Below are 3,959 nucleotides of genomic sequence, written 5' to 3'. Positions count from 1 at the left end.
TTCTCTTCTACTCACATAAAAGAATATCTATACTGTGACATAGAGGATTCCATATTTTCTGTTTTCTTCTTTTTCATATGAGCAGGAACAAGGATAAGAACATTCTTGTTGAAGCTGATCCTGAACCTGAAAGAACTCTGAAGAGGAAGCTAAGGGAAGCTAAAGCACAACTCTCAGGAAAAAATCTGACAGAAATTTTCAAAAAAGAAGGAGACATGGCAGAAAATAATAACAATGCAAGGAAGATGCTTGGTGACTTTACTGCACCTAATTCCAATTTACATGGAAGAAGCATCTCAATCCCTGCCATTGGAGCAAACAATTTTGAGCTGAAACCTCAACTAGTTTCTCTGATGCAACAGAATTGCAAGTTTTATGGACTTCCATCCGAAGATCCCTTTTAGTTCTTAACTAAATTCTCGCAGATCTGTGATACTGTTAAGACCAATGGGGTTGATCCCGAGGTCTACAGGTTCATGCTTTTCCCGTTTGCTGTAAGAGACAGAGCTAGAATATGGTTGGATTCTCAACCTAAAGATAGCCTGAACTCTTGGGATAAGCTGGTCACGGCTTTCTTAGCCAAGTTCTTTCCTCCTCAAAAGCTTAGAAAGCTTAGAGTGGATGTTCAAACCTTTAGACAGAAAGAAGGTGAATCCCTCTATGAAGCTTAGGAGAGATACAAGGAACTGACCAAAAAGTGTCCTTCTGACATGCTTTCAGAATGGACCATCCTGGATATATTCTATGATGGTCTGTCTGAATTATCTAAAATGTCATTGGACCATTCTGCAGGTGGATCCATTCACCTAAGGAAAACGCCTGCAGAAGCTCAAGAACTCATTAACATGGTTGCTAATAACCAGTTCATGTACACTTCTGAGAGGAATCCTGTAAGTAATGGGACGCCTCAAAGGAAGGGAGTTCTTGAAATTGATACTCTGAATGCCATATTGGCTCAGAATAAAATATTGACTCAACAAGTCAATATGATCTCTCAGAGTCTAAATGGATTGAAGGAATCATCCAACAGTACTAAAGAGGCATCTTTTGAAGAAGAAGCTTATGATCCTGAGAACCCAGCAATAGCAGAGGTGAATTACATAGGTGAACCCTATGGAAACACCTATAATTCTTCATGGAGAAATCATCCAAATTTCTCATGGAAGGATCAACAAAAGCCTCAACAAGGCTTTAATAATGGTGGAAGAAACAGGTTTAGCAATAGCAAACCTTTTCCATCATCCACTCAGCAACAGACAGAGAATTCTGAGCAGAACCCATCTAGCTTAGCAAATATAGTCTCTGATCTATCTAAGGCCACTGTGAGTTTCATGAATAAAATAAGGTCCTCCATTAGGAATTTGGAGGCACAAGTGGGCCAGCTGAGTAAAAGAGTCACTGAAACCCCTCCTAGTACTCTCCCAAGCAATACAGAAGAAAATCCAAAAAGAGAGTGCAAGGCCATAGCCTTACATGGTGCGGCCGAACCCAAAGAGGAGAAGGAGGACGTGAATCCTAGTGAGGAAGACCTCCTGGGACATTCAGTGACCAATAAGGAGTATCCCTTTGAGGAACCAAAGGAATCTGAGGGTCATCTAGAGACCATAGAGATTCCATTGAACCTCCTTCTACCCTTCATGAGCTCTGATGAATATTCTTCCTCTGAAGAGGATGAAGACATTACTGAAGAGCAAGTTGCTAAATACCTTGGTGTAATCATGAAACTAAATGCCAAGCTATTTGGTAATGAGACTTGGGAAGATGAACTTCCCTTATTCACCAATGAACTAAATGCATTGGATAGGCAGAAATTGCCTCAAAAGAAACAAGATCCTGACAAATTCTTAATACCCTGTACCATAGGCACCATGACCTTTGAGAAGGCTCTGTGTGACCTGGGGTCAGGAATAAACTTAATGCCACTGTCTGTAATGGAGAAACTTGGGATCTTTGAGGTGCAAGCTTCCAGAATCTCATTAGAGATGGCAGACAACTCAAGAAAATAGGCTTATGGACAAGTAGAGGATGTGTTAGTAAAGATTGAAGGCCTTTACATCCCTGCTGATTTCATAATCCTAGACACTGGGAAGGATGAGGATGAATCCTTCATCCTTGGAAGACCCTTCCTAGCCACAGCAAGAGCTGTGATTGATGTGGACAGAGGAGAATTGATCCTTCAACTGAATGAGGACAACCTTGTGTTTGAAACTAAAGGATCTCCTTCTGTAACCATGGAGAGGAAGCATGAAAAGCTTCTCTCACTGCAAAGTCAACCAAAGCCCCCACTGTCAAACTCTAAGTTTGGTGTTGGGAGGCCACAACCAAACTCTAAGTTTGGTATTGAATCCCCACATTCAAACTCTAAGTTTGGTATTAGGAGGTTCCAACCTTGCTCTGATTATCTGTGAGGCTCCATGAGAGCTCACTGTCAAGCTATTGACATTAAAGAAGCACTTGTTGGGAGGCAACCCAATGTTTTTTTAATCATATCTATTTTATTTTCCTTTTGTTATTTTGTGCTTTAGTAGGTTGATGATCATGTGGAGTCACAAAAACTACTGAAAAATCAAAAACAGAATGAAAAATAGCATTGAAAACAACACACCCAGGAGAAGAGCAGTCTGGCGTTTAAACGCCAGAAACAAGCACTAAGCTGGCGTTTAACGCCAAAAACAAGCATCTGCCTGGCGTTAAACGCCAGAAACAGGCTACATTTGGGCGTTTAATGCTAGAAATAAGTAGCAGTCTGGCGTTAAACGCCAGGATTGCACAGCAAGGACGTTTTACACACCTAATTGGAGCAGGGATGTTAAGTCCTTGACCCCACTTGATCTGTGGACCCCATTGAATCCCCTCAGGATCTGTGGACTCCACAGGATCCCTGCCTTTTCTTCTCTCCTCTTCACACCTTTTCATAACCCTCTTCCCAAAATACCCTTCACCAATCACCTCAATCACTCTTTCCCATCACCCCTTCACCACTCACATCCATCTTCTCTTCCCCATAAACCCCACCTACCTTCAAAATTCAAACTATTTTCCCTCCCAAATCCAACCCTAATGGCCGAACCCTAACCCTCACCACACTCCTATATAAACTCCTCATTCCTTCTTCATTTTCACACAACACAACCCTCTCTTCTTCCCCTTGGCCGAATACACCCCTCTATCCCTCTCCTCCATTTCTCCTCTTCTTCTCCTTCTTTCTTTCTTCTTTTGCTCGGGGACGAGCAAATATTTTAAGTTTGGTGTGGTAAAAGCATAGCTTTTTATTTTTCCATAACCATTAATGGCACCTAAGGCCAGAGAAACCTCAAGAAAGAGGAAAGGGAAGGCAATTGCTTCCACCTCTGAGTCATGGGAGATGGAGAGATTCATCTCAAAGGTCCATCAAGACCACTTCTATGAAGTTGTGGCCAAGAAGAAAGTGATCCCTGAGGTTCCTTTCAAGCTCAAAAAGAATGAGTATCCTGAGATCTGACTTGAGATCCAAAGAAGAGGTTGGGAAGTTCTCACCAACCCCATTCAACAAGTCGGGATCTTAATGGTTCAAGAGTTCTATGCAAACGCATGGATCACTAGGAACCATGATCAAAGTGTGAACCCGAATCCAAAGCATTGGCTTACCATGGTTCGGGGAAAATACTTAGATTTCAGTCTGGAAAATGTAAGGTTGGCGTTCAACTTGCCAATGATGGAAGAGAACGCACGCCCCTACACAAGAAGGGTCAACTTTGATCAAAGGTTGGACCAAGTCCTCATAGACATATGTGAGGAAGGAGCTCAATGGAAAATTGACTCAAGAGGCAAGCCGGTTCAATTAAGAAGGCATGACCTCAAACCAGTGGCTAGGAGATGGCTAGAGTTCATTCAACGCTCAATCATTCCTACTAGTAACCGGTCTGAAGTTACTATAGACCGGGCCATCATGATCCATAGTATCATGATTGGAGAGGAGG

General features: G+C 42.2%; 1 non-coding gene across 1 annotated transcript; it reads right to left on the bottom strand.

The window, feature by feature from the left end:
• Positions 1–608: 608 nt before the first annotated feature.
• Positions 609–716, bottom strand: LOC148576490 (small nucleolar RNA R71). The gene has a single exon (XR_015904552.1). It is a non-coding gene; the product is annotated as a small nucleolar RNA R71 (small nucleolar RNA).
• Positions 717–3,959: the final 3,243 nt, after the last annotated feature.

Source organism: Arachis ipaensis, chromosome B1 (assembly GCF_059453495.1).
Source record: "Arachis ipaensis isolate K30076 ecotype BB chromosome B1, ASM5945349v1, whole genome shotgun sequence".
In the NCBI taxonomy this organism is placed as follows: domain Eukaryota; kingdom Viridiplantae; phylum Streptophyta; class Magnoliopsida; order Fabales; family Fabaceae; genus Arachis; species Arachis ipaensis.
The sequence above is the reverse complement of the archived record's forward strand: the minus strand, read 5'-3'. Positions and strand labels throughout refer to the sequence as shown.